At 43.7% G+C, this 17,250-nt stretch overlaps 2 long non-coding RNA genes across 3 annotated transcripts; one reads left to right on the forward strand and one right to left on the reverse strand.

Moving 5' to 3' along the window:
• Nucleotides 1-1,343: 1,343 nt before the first annotated feature.
• Nucleotides 1,344-2,156, reverse strand: LOC123411233. The gene is made up of 2 exons (XR_006613208.1): nucleotides 1,970-2,156; nucleotides 1,344-1,788 (listed from the first exon to the last, which is right to left on the reverse strand). It is a non-coding gene; the product is annotated as an uncharacterized LOC123411233 (long non-coding RNA).
• Nucleotides 1,615-1,949, forward strand: LOC123411234. Of its 2 annotated transcripts, none has more exons than XR_006613209.1 (2): nucleotides 1,615-1,707; nucleotides 1,880-1,949. It is a non-coding gene; the product is annotated as an uncharacterized LOC123411234 (long non-coding RNA). The 2 variants fall into 2 exon arrangements; XR_006613210.1 differs by having other exon boundaries at nucleotides 1,654-1,746.
• Nucleotides 2,157-17,250: the final 15,094 nt, after the last annotated feature.

A 17,250-nucleotide genomic window follows, 5' to 3' on the forward strand; every position in this document is an offset into this window, starting at 1 on the left:
GGCAGACGGCGGAAGTTTAGGACATCACTGCCGCTGCGGCCATAACCTGGGCTTCTCCTTATGCACATCCTGGGGGCTAACTCTTTTTCTTCTCAAGTGATCCAATTTCAATATCTACCTCTCGATACCTCGGCAACTAATTAAGGTATATCACTGTCCATTGATTCCATTAAACCACTCTCCAGATTTAGATAAGGTGATGTGGTCTTGTGATCATGAGTCCTCTGATTATTGTGATTATGTGACAATTTCTGTTTAGTATACCAGAACTGCTATTGACACTCCATGAAATACAACAGCATCGAGAAAAAATCAATTGATGATTGTACATACATTATACACTCCAATTCTAAATGATGTTAAAAACAATAGTAACGCATGATGATTTTCAGAATTTCACACGCGTAGAGGTTGACTTTGTTGTTAGTTTGTCACAATAGGATATCAATAATACGCATGATATTTTTGTAGTAATATTACTATAATTTCCATTTTTTAATCTGACCCTGGAGGAAGAATGATTCCCCAGTACCACGTTCTGGTCAGAACTCCAGTTTTTGGTCAGGGTCTAATACCGAGGGTTATTTGTACCAATGCAATATAGCTCTAGCTTTGTTCTGAACATGTAGTACTTCGTATTCAAACTATGAATTGTTGTCTCTGACTGCTTACTGAATCTGATTTTGCTTGTGCATGCAGGCTCTAGATTGCTCTAGGATGGACGGTGTAGATGTTGTTGATCTTTATTTAAAAATGTGTGGATTACAGTAGATTGCTCTTGATTACTGAGTTTGAATTTGCTTGTGCTGTAGATTGCTCTTGACAATATTCAGCAAAGTTTTCGGAGTACCAAATATTTGTTAACCACTACAGAAAAGTTTTGTTCAGTTCAGTAAATTGTCCAAGGAGCAAACTTTTGTTCACATTAGCAAAGTTTTGTTCAGTAAGTGCCCAAGGAGTATGATCAAGTTAAATGGTTATTATCGGAAACTTAACATTTCTCGATTGAAATTACAACAAAGTTTGATATCACCCACTCTTGTTAAGAAAATAACTTCATACTAAAAACTTTGTAAAACTTGATACTGTACATGAGTAAAGGAAAATTTTAGTAAGATTTGTCACTGTCAAAACTGAAAACTGAAACCTGCAGGATGTGTTGTACTCCTTTAAATTAACAATTAACTGAAAACTGAAAAATAGTTAACTAAAACTTTTTTTAGGAAAACTGAAACTGTTTCTGGGATTTGAAAACCCAAGACCTTTTAGTAAGGTATTCAGATTAAGTGTTGAAATTGGAGGAATAGTTGTCAATATTCAGAAGAAAAAAATAAGTGCTAAAATTTTGTCAACATCTCAAGACTTGATGCTTATATTGTTTGCTACACACGATTCAGTGTAGTCAGTCCCCCTGAAGACATTGATGATTTAGTTGGCCCCTCGCTAAACCTCTTTCCACAAGATCACAGAAAAATGGTCTTGGTTGGTGGGACACCATTATGTTGGACCATCCGGAAAGCCAGGAACTCTACATGTTTTGACAAGAAGATACCTAATGGTCTTGTTGCTGTTTTATTCAGTTTCTGCCATTATCTTTCTAGTTGGGCAATATTGCAGACAAAACCCAAGACAAAGAGACATGGATGATGGAATGGCGAAGATCAAGAGGATGATGTTGGAGATCTTCAACAGAAACTACTCTAATGAGTACAATCTCCGCTTCGTTCCTTCCCCAGCTTTCATTTGGTGAAATAATGAATGAGCTTCTTCCTTTTCAACAAATTTTACCTGCAAATATCTGAATATTTTGAGGGACAAGTATCCTCTTTAGCTAATACAGTATGCTGCTTGTAACTGGAAATCTAAATCAAATCTACAGATCAGAGATCAACAACAACAGATATTACAGCAAACAACAACAGTAGCCTCTACAGATCAGAGATGAAAAACAACAGCAGCACGAAGGCACCTTCTTCTTGAGACATGATCAGCAGCATCACGAAGAACAGCAGCACAGCACGAGCACGAGCACCACCGGCGAGTGTGCAGCGTGGGCGAGTCTCCACGTGCCCGAGCATGGGCAATACTTGGGTGGCGGCGCCGTTGTTTTGGTCACCGGAGGAGCTACGAGAGGAGCTCCAGCGGCGGCACAGAGATGCCCACACACAGTGGTCTAGAGGAGCGGCGCTTGGGCTTGGAAGAGGAGGGGCGCCTGGTCGTGGAGAGGAGGCGCTGGGCGTGGAGGAGTAGCTTGCCTCCCTGGACGCCAGCGGGGGTGGGCAGCGGAATCAGGAGGTGGTCACGGACGGAATCGAGGCGCAGGTGGACGGAATCAAATTGTGTCGCGGGTGGATGGCGGCGGGTTGTCGCAGGTGGGCTGCGAATGCCAGAATCATTAGCAGGTCCATGGAATCCCATGTCGCTGGCCGCTCTCGACGTGCGGTCGACGAATAGAGGAAGGACATGTTTGTTGCTGTTTTAAACTGGCTAGAGGTTTTTTGCAAAAAAATAATAATATTGTACTGCGCCGGTGACAACCTTTTTCGGACGGAGCGAGTATATGTTTGCATTGTTGCTCTTCGAACATGAACCTTGGAAAATTTCAAAAAATTGTTATGAAGTTATGCTTCATGTATGGTAGATTGTCACTGGGAAAGTGGGAATAGATATACTTATGTCAAAGAAGTATCATGTCAGGTTTAGCATCTTGTAAACTGAACTTGTGTCTTTTTGAAATTGACGTCTTGATTTATGTGGGATGTCTACTTGGTGTCAAAACCTCGAGTTCGATGCAACGTCTTTTTTTGTGATCATGTGGCTTGCATTTGCAGCTATGCTTGTTTGGTTGGTGCCACTCTTGTTGTAATGTTGATTTTCGAGTGACGTTGGTTACCGCTATGGACGGTCCTTGTGATGTACGGTCCAGAGTGTGTAGTTCTTCAAAAAATATTACTAGTATGCAACTTTCTTTTCAAGGTTTAATGCTAGTACATCACTTCTGGACTGCCGATTAGTGCTTGATTGATGGTATAATTGTGCGACTGCAAGTTCGAAAGCTAAGCTCTCATTTGTTGGTGGTCTTTCGCTCCTTGGCGAGTGTTAACTAAGATACTTAATTTTGTACAATCATTTTAAAGTATGTGCATTTGGCATGTATGGTCGCCGACTCATCCTAAAACTCCCTTAAAATATGGTTAATTACCGATGTATTGTTTTTTCATAACATACTAATGAAGTAATGAAAGTCATATTTACAAAACAGAACTGTATTTATACTAAAATCACGTTGACATGTGGGCCCTATGCCCATATGTGTTAAGGTACTGATGATCTATGTCTGTATTCCCCGCGTGACATAATCCTTGTCTTTGTTTTAGTTCAAATTTTGAACTAAAACCATGACAAGAATTATGAAACGGAGGGAGTCGTTGATTTTTTATTTTCTACTTCCTTCTATAATTTTGTAACACTATGTATCAACACATGGTCATGTGATGTAGTTTGTAACACATCGCCACCAACACAAATTTATATGTTACTAACACAATATATATGTAACACATCTTTTGAACACATATTGTATGTGTTACGGCCTTCGTTCCATACAAATGATGTGTTACTATAATTTTACTTGTAACACATATTTCTATCTCTTACATGATTGTGTTACTTAAAGTACGTTTTGTTGTAGTGGAAAGGTCGAACATGAATCGTATAGTTGATATGATTAGCATAGAGATGTTTACCACTGAAACTACGCTCAACTCACGTGATGGTCGGACTTGAGTTAGTGAATTTGGATCATGCCACACTCAAGTAACTAGAGGGATGTCTATTTGAGTGAGAGTTTATTGGTAATTTGATTAGTTAAACTCTAAATATCTTGAACATAGTCTAAGTCCACTTTGCAATATTTTATATTATAGATCAATGGCTCACGCAGTAGCAACCCTGAATTTCAATACGTTCCTAGAGAAAGCTAAGCTGAAAGATGATGGTAGCAACTTTGTAGACTGGGCTCGTAATCTTAGGCTCATCTTACAAGCTGGGAAAAATAATTATGTCCTTGATGCTGCGCTAGGAGATAAACCACCCGCTACATCTGACCAAGATGTTTTGAACGCTTGGCAATCACGTAAGGAGGACTACTCAGTAGTTCAATGTGCAGTCTTGTATGGCTTGGAACTGGGACTTCAACGGTGCTTTGAGCGTCATGGAGCATATGAGATGTTCCAGGAGTTGAAGTTTACCTTTCAGTAGAACGCCCGAGTCGAGAGGTATGAGACCTCCGATAAATTCTATGCTTGCAAGATGGAGGAGAATTCGTCTGTCAGTGAACATGTGCTCAAAATGTCTGGGTACTCAAACCGACTAGCTGAGCTGGGGATTGAACTCCCGCAAGAGGCTGCTGCCAATCACTGCCACCTAGCTATAAGAGATTTGTGTTGAACTATAACATGCAAGGGATGAACAAGTCACCCGGTGAGTTATTCGCATGGTGAAAGTTGCAGAGTCAGAACTCCGGAAAGAGCATCAAGTGTTAATGGTCAATAAGACCACTGGTTTCAAGAGAAATGGCGAAGGCAAGAAGGGTAACTCCAAGAAGAGCGGAAAAACTGTTGCCAATCCGACGAAGAAACCAAAGGCTCGACCTAAGCCAGAAACAGAGTGCTATTATTACAAGGGGATGGGTCACTGGAAGCGCAACTGCCCCAAGTATTTGGCTGATAAGAAGGCAACCAACGTAAAACCAGGTATATGTGATATACATGTTATTGATGTGTACTTAACCAACTCTCGTAGTAGTGCCTGGGTATTTGATACAGCTTATGTTGCTCATATTTGCAACTCGAAGCAGGAACTGCGGAATAAACGAAGGCTGGCGAAGGATCAAGTGACGATGCGCGTGGGAAATGGTTCCAAGGTTGATGCAATCGCCATCGGCACAGTCTCACTTCAATTACCATCAGGATTAGTTATGAACTTAAATAATTGTTATTTAGTGCCTGCGTTAAGCACGAACATTATATATGGATCTTGTTTATTGCGAGACGGTTACTCATTTCAGTCAGAGAATAATGGTTGTTCTATTTTTATGAGTAATATCTTTTATGGTCATGCACCCAATGTGAGGGGTTTGTTCATATTGAATCTTGATTGTGATGACACACATATACATAAAATTGTGACCAAAAGATGTAGAGTTAACAATGATAGCGCCACATTTTGGTGGCACTGCCGCTTAGGTCATATTGGAGTAAAGTGCATGAAGAACTCCATACCGATGGGCTTTTGGAGTCTCTTGATTTTGAATCACTTGACATGTGCGAACCATGCCTCATGGGAAAGATGACTACAACTCCGATCTCCGGAACAATGGAGCATGCAAGTGACTTGTTGGAAATCATACAACTGATGTGTGCAGTACAATGAGTGTGGAGGCGCGCGGCGGATATCGTTATTTTCTCACCTTCACTGATGATTTGAGTAGGTATGGATATATCTACTTGATGAAGCACAAGTCTGAAACGTTTGAGAAATTCAAGCAATTTCAGAGTGAAGTTTAAAATCATCGTAACAAGAAGATCAAGTTCCTACGTTCTGATCGAGGGGGCGAAGATCAAGACAATGAGGAATCGTTTCATGGTTGACACCGCCTGGAACACCACAGCGTAATGGTGTGTCCGAACATCGTAATCGTACTTTGTTATATATGTTGCGATCTATGATGTCTCTTACCGATTTGCCGTTATCGTTTTGGGGTTATGCATTAGAGACAGCTGCATTCACTTTAAATAGGGCACCGTCAAAATCCGTTGAGACGACACCATATGAGCTATGGTATGGCAAGAGGCCAAAGTTGTCGTTTCTTAGTGTTTGGGATGCGATGCTTATGTCAAAAAGCTTCAGCCTGAAAAGCTGGAACCCAAAGCGGAAAAGTGTGTCTTCATAGGTTACCCAAAATAGACAGTTGGGTACACCTTCTATCTCCGATCCGAGGGCAAACTTTTTGTTGCTAAGAACAAAGCTTTTCTTGAAGGAGTTTCTCTCGAAAGAATTGAGTGGGAGGAAGATGTTGGAAATATGCCCTAGGGGCAATTATAAAATGATTATTATCCTATTTCCTTGTTCATGATAATCGTGTATTGTTCATGGTATAATTGTATTAACAGGAAACAGTAATACATGTGTGAATAAATATATCACAATGTGTCCCTAGCAAGCCTCTAGTTGGCTAGCTTGTTGATCAATGGATGATCATGGTTTCCAGATCATGGACATTAGATGTCATTGATAACGGGATCACATCATTGGGAGAATGATGTGATGGACAAGACACATTCCTAAGCATAGCACTAGATCGTGTTGTTCGTATGCTAAATCTTTTCTAACGTCAAGTGTCTTTTCCTTCGACCGTGAGATTGTGCAACTCCCGGATACCGTAGGAGTGCTTTGGGTGTATCAGACGTCACAACATAACTGGGTGACTATAAAGGTGCACTACGGGTATCTCCGAAAGTGTCTATTGGGTTGGTACGAATCAAGATCGGCATTTGTCACTCCGTGTGACGGAGAGGTATCTATGGGCCCACTCGGTAGAACATCATCATAATGAGCTTAATGTGACTAAGTAGTTAGTCACAGGATGATGTACTACGGAACGAGTAAAGAGACTTACCGGTAACGAGATTGAACAAGGTATAGGTATACCGACGATCGAATCTCGGGTAAGTTCTATACCGACAAACAAAGGGAATTATATACGGGATTGATTGAATCCCTGACATCGTGGTTCATCCGATGAGATCATCATGGAACATGTGGGAGCTACCATGGGTATACAGATCCCGCTGATGGTTATTGTGCCGGAGAGTGTCTCGGTCATGTCTGCATGATTCCCGAACCCGTAGGGTCTACACACTTAATGTTCGATGACGCTAAGGTTATAGGGAATTGTTATACGAGGTTATCGAAGGTTGTTCGGAGTCCCGGATGAGATCCCGGACGTCACGAGGAGCTCTGGAATGGTCCAAAGGTAAAGATTGATATATAGGTTGGATTGGTTTGGACGCCAGAAATGTTTCGGGCACCACCGGCAAAGTGTTGGGACCACCGGACTGGTTCCGGAGGCCCACCAAGAGGGGTCACAAGCCCCAGAAGGCTACATGGGCCAAGTGCGGAAGGTTACCAGCCCCTAGGTGGGCTGGTGCACCCCCCCACACTCAGCCCAGGCGCACCAGAGAGGGAGGGAGGGGAAACCCTAGGCGCTAGTGGGCCTAAGGCCCACCTAGGGGTGCGCCACCCCCTCTCCTCCCTGGCCGCCGCCCCCTCTCCCATCTAGGGCTGCTGCCACCCCTACCTTCCCCCTATATATAGTGGGGTTTTTTGGCCTTTGGAGATACGGTTTTCCATCTCTCTCTGGGCGCAGCCCTGCTCTTTTTCTTCCTCCTCTCCCACGGTGCTTGGCGAAGCCCTACCGGGAGACCTCTTCTCTCCATCGACACCACACCGTCGTGCTGCCGGAGATCTTCCCCAACCTCTCCCTCCTCCTTGCTGGATCAAGGTGCGGGAAACGTCACCGGGCTGCACGTGTGTTGAACGCGAAGGTGCCGTGGTTAGGCACTAGATCGGTATCACACCGCGATCTGAATCGCTGCGAGTACTACTCCATCAATCGTGTTCTAGTAATGCTTCCGCTTAGCGATCTTCAAAGGTATGAAGATGCACTCACCCCTCTCTCGTTGCTGGTCTCTCCATAGGAATATCTGAATATGGCATAGGAAAATTTTGAATTTATGCTATGTTACCCAACAGATGCATCCGAGCTAGGTTTTCTATGCGTAGATTCTATGCACGAGTAGAACACAAAAGGTTGTGGGTGCTGATTTTTCAATTGTTTGCCGCTACTAGTCTTATTCTTTTCCAGCGTTATTGTGGGATGAAGTGGCCCAGACCGACCTTACACATACGCTTAGGTGAGACAGGTTCCACCGGCCAACAGGCACACCGTGCATAAAGGTGGCTAGTGGGTGTCTGCCTCTCCCACTCTACTCGGATTGGATTTGATGAAAAGGATCCTTATGAAGGGTAAATAGCTTTGGCATATCATCGTTTTGGCTGTAACGTAGGTAAGAAGGCGTTCTTACTAGAGACCCAAATCGGCCACGTAAAACTTGCAAGAACAATTAGAGGACGTCTAACTTGTTTTTGCAGGGTTTGACATGTGATGTGATATGGCCAAAGTTGTGATGTTACATGTTTGATGTATGAGATGATCATGTTATTGTAATAGGATTCACGACTTGCATGTCGATGAGTATGACAACCGCCAGGAGCCATAGGAGTTGTCTTAATTTATTGTATGAGATGCAACGCCATGTGTTTACTACTTTTACTTCATTGCTAACGGTTAGCTATAGTACTAGTAGTAGTAGTAGTAGTAGTTGGCGTGACGACTTCATGGAGACACGATGATGGAGATCATGATGATGGAGATCATGGTGTCACGTCGGTGACAATGATGATCATGCGATGCCTGAAGATGGAGATCGAAGGAGCAAAGATGATAATGGCCATATCATGTCACTATATGATTGCATGTGATGTTTATCATGTTTTTCATCTTATTGCTAAAATGATGGTAGCATAATAAGATGATCCCTCATAAAAATTTCGAGAACGTATTCCCCTAAGTGTGCACCGTTGCGAAGGATCGTTGTCTCGAAGCACCACGTGATGATCGGGTGTGATAGATTCTAATGTTCGCATACAACGGGTGTAAGCCAGATTTACACACGCGGAACACTTAGGTTGACTCGACGATCTTAGCATGTACAGACATGACCTCGAATACAAGAGACCGAAAGGTCGAACATGAGTCGTATGGTTGAATACGATCAACATGAATTTGCTCACCATGACGACTAGTCCGTCTCACGTTATGATCAGACACGGGTTAGTCAACATGGATCATGTATCACTTAGATGACTAGAGGGATGTCGATTTAAGTGGGAGTTCATACTTAATTTAATTAAATGAACTTAATTGTCATGAACTTAGTCTAAAAGTTATCTTTACAAATATTGTAGATCCAATGGCCAATGCACCTGTCAACCTCGTTTTCAACGAATTCCTAGAGAAAAACAAGCTGGAAGATGATGGTAGCAACTATGCGGACTGGGTCCGCAACTTGAAGCTTATCCTCGAAGCAGCTAAAAAGGATTATGTCCTTAATGCGCCGCTAGGTGACCCTCCTGCTCCCATAGCGACCTAGTACATTCAGAATGTCTGGCAGACGCGGAGTGGTGACTACTCTCTAGTTAGGTGTGGCATGTTATACAGTTTGGAAACGGGGCTCCAAAGGCGTTTTGAGCAACACGGAGCATATGAGATGTTCCAGGAACTGAAACTAGTTTTTCAAGCTCATGTCCGTGTCGAGAGATATGATGTCTCCGAGAAGTTCTTTAGCTGTAAGATGGAGGAGAACAGTTCTGTTAGTGATCATATACTCAGAATGTCTGGGTTACACGGTCGTTTGACTTTGCTTGGAGTCGAACTTTCGGATGACACTGTAATTGCCAGAATCCTCTAGTCTCTCCCGCCAAGCTATAAGGGTTTTGTGCTGAACTACAACATGCAAGGGATGGAAAAGACCATTCCGGAGTTGTACTGGATGCTGAAATTTGCAAAAGTAGAAATCAAGAAAGGGCATCAAGTGTTGATGGTCAATAAGACCACCAGTTTTAAGAAGGCAAGGGTAAGAAGAACTTCAAGAAAGACAGCAAAGCCGTTGCTGCGCCCGGTAAGCCAGATACCGGGAAGAAGAAAAAGAATGGACCCAAGCCTGAGACTGAGTGCTTCTATTGCAAGGGATAAGGTCAGTGGAAGCGAAACTGCCCCAAGTACTTAGCGGACAAGAATGCCGGCAACGTTAAAGGTATATATGATATACATGTTATTGATGTGTACCTTACCAGCGCTCGTAGTAGCTCCTGGGTATTTGATATCGGTGCTGTTGCTCACATTTGCAACTCAAAGCAGGAACTACGGAATAAGCGGAGACTGGCCAAGGACGAGGTGACGATGCGCGTCGTGAATGGCTCCAAGGTCGATGTGATCGCCGTCGGCACGCTGCCTCTACATCTACCATCGAGATTAGTTTTAAACCTTAATAATTGTTACTTAGTACCAGCTTTGAGCATGAATATTGTATCAGGGTCTTGCTTAATGCGAGACGACTACTCGTTTAAGTCTGAGAATAATGGTTGTTCTATTTATACGAGTGATATGTTTTATGGTCATGCTCCGCTGGTGAATGGTTTATTCTTGATGAATCTTGACCGTGATGTTACACATATTCATAGTGTGAGTACCAAAAGATGTAAAGTTGATAATGATAGTCCCACATACTTGTGGCACTACCGCCTTGGTCATATCGGTGTTAAGCGCATGAAGAAGCTCCATATTGATGGACTATTAGAGTCTCTTGACTTTGAATCATTTGACACATGCGAACCATGCCTCATGGGCAAGATGACTAAGACTCCATTCTCAGGAATAATGGAGAGAGCGACCGACTTATTGGAAATAATACATACTGATGTGTGTGGTCCAATGAACGTTGAAGCTCGCGGTGGCTACCGTTATGTTCTCACTCTCACCGATGATTTGAGTAGGTATGGGTATATCTACTTGATGACGCACAAATCTGATGCATTTGAAAAGTTCAAGGAATTTCAGAGTGAGGTTGAGAATTAACGTGACAGAAAAATTAAGTGTCTATGATCTGATCGTGTAGGAGAATATTTGAGTCACGAGTTTGGGACACACCTAAGGAAGTGTGGAATTGTTTCACAACTGATGCCGCCTGGCACACCGCAACGTAACGGAGTGTCTGAGCGTCGTAATCGCACTTTATTAGATATGGTACGAGCTATGATGTCTCTTACCGACTTACCGCTATCATTTTGGGGATACGCATTGGAAACTGCACCACTCACTTTAAATAGGGCACCGTCTAAATCCGTTGAGACGACACCGTATGAACTATGGTTTGGCAAGAAACCTAAGCTGTCGTTTCTTAAAGTTTGGGGCTGCGATGCTTATGTGAAGAAACTTGAACCAGAAAAGCTCGAACCAAAGCGGAGAAATGCGTATTCATAGGATACCCTAAGGAAACTATTCGGTATACCTTCTATCTTAGATCCGAAGGTAAAACCTTTGTTGCCAAGAACGGATCGTTTCTAGAGAAAGAGTTTCTCTCGAAAGAAGTAAGTGGGAGGAAAGTAGAAATTGATGAGGTAATTACACCCCCTCTCGAACCGGAGAGTAGCGTAGCGCGGGAAATTGTTCCTGTGGCGCGTACGCCAACTAAAGAGGAAGTTAATGATGATGATCATGAAGCTTCGTATGAAGTTACTACTGAACCACGAAGGTCCACAAGGGTACGATCCGCACCACAGTGGTACAACAACCCTGTGATGGAAATCTTGTTGTTAGACAACGGTGAATCTTCGAACTATGAAGTAGCAATCGCGGGCCCGGATTCCAACAAATGGCTTGAGGCTATGAAATCCGAGATAGGATCCATGTATGAGAACAAAGTATGGGCTTTGGTGGACTTGCCCGATGATCGGCAAGCCATAGAAAATAAATGGAACTTTAAGAAGAAGACTGATGCAAACGGTAATGTGACCGTTTACAAAGCTCGACTTGTCGCAAATTGTTTTCGACAAATTGAAGGAGTTGACTACGATGAGACTTTCTCTCCCGTAGCGAAGCTGAAGTCAGTCCGAATCATATTAGCAATTGCCGCTTTGCATGATTATGAAATTTGGCAAATGGACGTCAAAACAGCGTTCCTTAACTGGTATCTTAAGGAAGAGTTGTATATGATGAAACCAGAAGGTTTTGTCGACCGTAAGAGTGCTAACAAGGTATGCAAGCTCCAACGCTCCATCTATGGGCTGGTGCAAGCATCTCGGAGTTGGAACATTCGCTTTAATGGGGTGATTAAAGCGTTTGGGTTCATACAGGTTTATGGAGAAGCCTGTCTATACAAGAAAGTGAGTGGGAGCTTTGTAGCTTACCTCATACTATATGTGGATGACATATTATTGATGGGGAAAAATATAGAGTTGTTGGAGAGCAAAAAGGCTTATTTGAACAAGAGTTTTTCAATGGAGGACCTTGGAGAAGCTGCATACATATTAGGCATCAAGATCTATAGAGAAAGATCGAGACGCCTCAAAGGTTTTTCGCAAAGTACATACCTTGACAAGATATTGAAGAAGTTCAATATGGAAAACTCAAAGAAGGGGTTCTTTCCAGTTTTGGAAGGTATGAGATTGAGTAAGACTCAGTCACCGACCACGGCAGAAGATAGAGAGAAGATGAGTACTGTCCCCTACGCTTCATCCATAGGCTCTCTAATGTATGCCATGCTGTGTACCAGACCTGATATAAACCTTGCCATAAGTTTGGTAGGGAGGTACCAAAGTGATCCCGGTATGGAACACTGGACAATGGTCAAGAATATCCTTAAGTACCTAAAGAGGACTAAGGAGATGTTTCTCATTTATGGAGGTGATGAAGAGCTCGTCGTAAAGGGTTATGTTGATGCTAGCTTCGACACATATCCGGATGACTCTAAGTCACAGACCGGATACGTGTATGTTTTGAATGGCGGGGCAGTGAGCTGGTGCAATAGCAAGCAAGAAGTCGTGGCAGCATCTACATGTGAAGCGGAGTATATAGCTGCTTCAGAAGCGGCTCATAAAGAGATTTGGATGAAGGAGCTCATCACCGACCTTGGAGTGGTCCCAAGCACGTCGGGTCCGATGACACTCTTCTGTGATAACACTTGGGCCATTGCCAAAGCCAAGGAGACCAGGTTTCACCAGAAGACCAAGCACATCAAACTCCGCTACAACTCCATCCAGGACCATGTCCAGAGTGTAGTAATAGATATTTGTAAAGTGCACCCGGATCTGAATATTGCAGACCCATTGACTAAACCTCTTCCTCGAGCAAAACATGATCAACACCACAATGTTATGGGTGTTCGATACATCACAATGTAACTAGATTATTGACTCTAGTGCAAGTGGGAGATTGTTGGAAATATGCCCCAGAGGCAATAATAAAATGGTTATTATCATATTTCCTTGTTCATGATAATCATCTATTGTTGATGCTATAATTGTATCAACAGGAAACATTAATACATGTGTGAATAAATAGATCACAATGTGTCCCTAGCAAGCCTCTAGTTGGCTAGATCGTTGATCAATGGATGATCATGGTTTCCTGATCATGGACATTAGATGTCATTGATAACGGGGTCACATCATTGGGAGAATGATGTGATGGACAAGACCCATTCCTAAGCATAGCACTAGATCGTGTTGTTCGTATGCTAAAGCTTTTCCAATGTCAAGTGTCTTTTCCTTCGACCGTGAGATTGTGCAACTCCCGGATACCGTAGGAGTGCTTTGAGTGTATCAAACGTCACAACTTAACTGGGTGACTATAAATGTGCACTATGGGTATCTCTCAAAGTGTCTGTTGGGTTGGTACTAATAAAGATCGGGATTTGACACTCCGCGTGACGGAGAGGTATCTCTAGGCCCACTCAGTAGAACATCGTCATAATGAGCTCAGTGTGACTAAGTAGTTAGTCACGGGATGATGTGCTACGGAACGAGTAAAGAGACTTACCGTTAACGAGATTGAACAAGGTATAGGTATACCGACGATCGAATCTCGGGCAAGTTCTATACCGACAAACAAAGGGAATTGTATACGCGATTGATTGAATCCCTTACATCATGGTTCATCCAATGAGATCATCGTGGAACATGTGGGAGACACCATGGGTATCCAGATCTCGCTGATGGTTATTGGCCGAAGAGTGTCTCGGTCATGTCTGCATGATTCCCGAACCCGTAGGGTCTACACACTTAAGGTTCGATGATGCTAGGGTTATAGGGAATTATTATATGAGGTTACCGAAGGTTGTTCGGAGTCCCGGATGAGATCCCGGACGTCATGAGGAGCTCCGGAATGGTCCGAAGGTAAAGATTGATATATAGGTTGGATGGGTTTGGACGCCGGAAATGTTTCGGGCACCACCGGCAAAGTGTCGGGACCACCGAACGGGTTCCGGAGGCCCACCGGGAGGGCCCCCAAGCCCCGGAAGGCCACATGGGCCAAGTGTGGGAGGGAACCAGCCCCTAGGTGGGCTGGTGCGCCCCCACACTCAGCCCAGGCGCACCAGAGGGAGGGAGGGGAAACCCTAGGCGCTGGTGGGCCTAAGGCCCATCTAGGGGTGCGCCACCCCCTCTCCTCCATGGCCGCCGCCCCCCTCTCCCATCTAGGCCTACCGCCCCCTCAAGGGGGAAACCCCTGAAGGGGGCGCCACCCCTGCCTACCCCCTATATATAGTGAGGGATTTGGCCTTTGGAGATACGGTTTTCCATCTCTCTCTCGGTGCAGCCCTGCTCTTTTTCTTCCTCCTCTCCCACAGTGCTTGGTGAAGACGTGCCGGGAGACCTCGTCTCTCCATCGACACCACGCCGTCGTGTTGTCGGAGATCTTCCCCAACCTCTCCCTCCTCCTTTCGGGATCAAGGTGCGGGAGACGTCACCGGGCTGCACGTGTGTTGAACGCGGAGGTGCCGTGGTTCGGCACTACATCGGAATCACACCGCGATCTAAATCTCTGCGAGTACGACTCCATCAACCACGTTCTAGTAACGCTTCCGCTTAGCAATCTTCAAAGGTATGAAGATGCACTCACCCCTCTCTCGTTGTTGGTCTCTCCGTAGGAAGATCTGAATATGGCGTAGGAAAATTTTGAATTTATGCTACGTTACCCAAGAGAAGATAGAACTTGATGAGGTTGTAGAACCTCTGCTCCCTCTACATGGTGGCGTAGGGCAAGGGGAAACCCCTGTCGAGGCAACACCGGTTGAGGAGGAAACTAATGATGATGATCATGAAGTTTCGGATCAAGTTACTGTCGTACCTCGCAGGTCGACAAGATCATGTATTGCTTCTGAGTGGTACGGTAATCCTGTCTTATCTATCATGTTATTAGACAACAATGAGCCTGCGAATTATGAAGAAGCAATGGTGGGCCCGGATTCCAACAAATGGCTGGAGGCCATGAAGTCCGAGATAGGATCTATGTATGAAAACAAAGTGTGGACTTTGGAAGAATTACCTGAAGGTCGCAAGGCTATTCAAAACAAATGGATCTTTAAGAAGAAGACGGACGAAGACGGTAATGTGACCGTTTATAAAGCTCGACTTGTGGCAAAGTGTTTTTCACAAGTTCAAGGAGTTGACTATGATGAGACATTCTCACCGGTAACGATGCTTAAGTCCGTCCTAATCATGTTAGCAATAGCTGCATTTTTCAATTATGAAATGTGGCAGATGGATGTAAAAACGGCGTTCCTTAACGGTTTTCTTAAGGAAGAGTTGTATATGATGCAACCCGAAGGTTTTGTCGATCCAAAGAATGCTAACAAAGTATGCAAGCTCCAGTGATCCATTTATGGACTGGTGCAAGCATCTCGGAGTTGGAATAAGCGCTTTGATGAGGTGATCAAAGCATTGGGGTTTATACAAGTTGTTGGAGAATCTTGTATTTACAAGAAAGTGAGTGGGAGCTCTGTAGCATTTCTAATATTATATGTGGATGACACATTGATGATTGGAAACAATGTGGAGTTTTTAGAGAGCGTAAAGGATTACTTGAACAATGTTTTTCAATGAAAGGCCTAGGAGAAGCTGCTTACATATTAGGCATTAAGATCTATAGGGATAGATCGAGGCGCCTAATAGGACTTTCACAAAGCACATAGCTTGACAATGTTTTGAAGAATATCAAAATGGAACAGTCCAAGGTGTTCTTGCCAGTATTACAAGGTATAAAGTTGAGTAAGACTCAGTGTCGAGTAACCGCGGAAGAGAGAGAAAAGATGAGTACCGTCCCCTATGCTTCAGACATAGGGTCTTTCGTGTATGCAATGATGTGCACAAGACCGGACATCAGCCTGGCCATTAGTATGGTAGTCAGGTTTCAAAGTAATCCAGGAGTGGATCACTGGACGGCAGTCAAGAATATTCTGAAGTACCTGAAAAGGACTAAGGAAATGTTTCTCGTTTATGGAGGTGACGAAGAGCTCATCGTAAAGGGTTACGTTGATGCAAGCTTTGACACTCATCCGGATGACTCTAAGTCTCAAACCAGATACGTATTTATTCTTAATGGGCGTGCGGTAAGCTAGTGCAATTCCAAGCAAAGCATCATAGCAAATTCTACATGTGAAGCGGAGTACATGGCTAGCTCGGAGGCAGCTAAGGTGGTGTCTGGATGAAGCAGTTCATGACGGATCTTGGAGTTGTGCCAAGCTCACTTATTCCAATAACTCTGTTCTCTGACAACACTGGTGCCATTGCTTTAGCAAAGGAACCAAGGTTTCACAAGAAGACCAGACACATCAAATGATGCTTCAACCTCATCCGCGACTATGTCGAAGGAGAGGACGTAAATATTTGCAAAGTGCACACATATCTGAATGTTGCAGATCCGCTCACTAAACCTCCTCCACGAGCGAAGCATGATCAACACCAGAATTGTATGGGTGTTAGATTTGTTCCAATGTAAATCGCATAGCGATGTGAGACTAGATTGTTGACTCTAGTGCAAGTGGGAGATTGTTGGAAATATGCCCTAGAGCCAATGATAAAATAGTTATTATTATATTTCCTGTTTCAAGATAATCGTCTATTATCCATGCTATAATTGTATTGAATGAAAACATAGATACATGTGTGGATATATAGACAAAACAATGTCCCTAGTAAGCCTCTAGTTACCTAGCCAGTTGATCAAGGATGGTTAAGGTTTTCTGACCATAGGCACGTCTTGTCACTTGATAACTGGATCACATCATTAGGAGAATGATGTGATAGACAAGACCCAAATTATAAACGTAGCATGTGATCGTGTCATTTTGTTGCTATTGTTTTCTGCGTGTCAAGTATTCATTCCTATGACCATGAGATCAGGTAACTCAGTGAAACGGGAGGAATTCCTTGTGTGTATCAAACATCACAACGTTACTGGGTGACTATAAGGGTGCTCTACAGGTATCTCCGAAGGTGTCCGTTGAGTTAGCATGGATCAAGACTGGGATTTGACACTCCATGTGACGGAGAGCTATCTCGGGGCCCACT

This window comes from Hordeum vulgare, chromosome 7H, assembly GCF_904849725.1.
Source record: "Hordeum vulgare subsp. vulgare chromosome 7H, MorexV3_pseudomolecules_assembly, whole genome shotgun sequence".
Classification (NCBI taxonomy): domain Eukaryota; kingdom Viridiplantae; phylum Streptophyta; class Magnoliopsida; order Poales; family Poaceae; genus Hordeum; species Hordeum vulgare.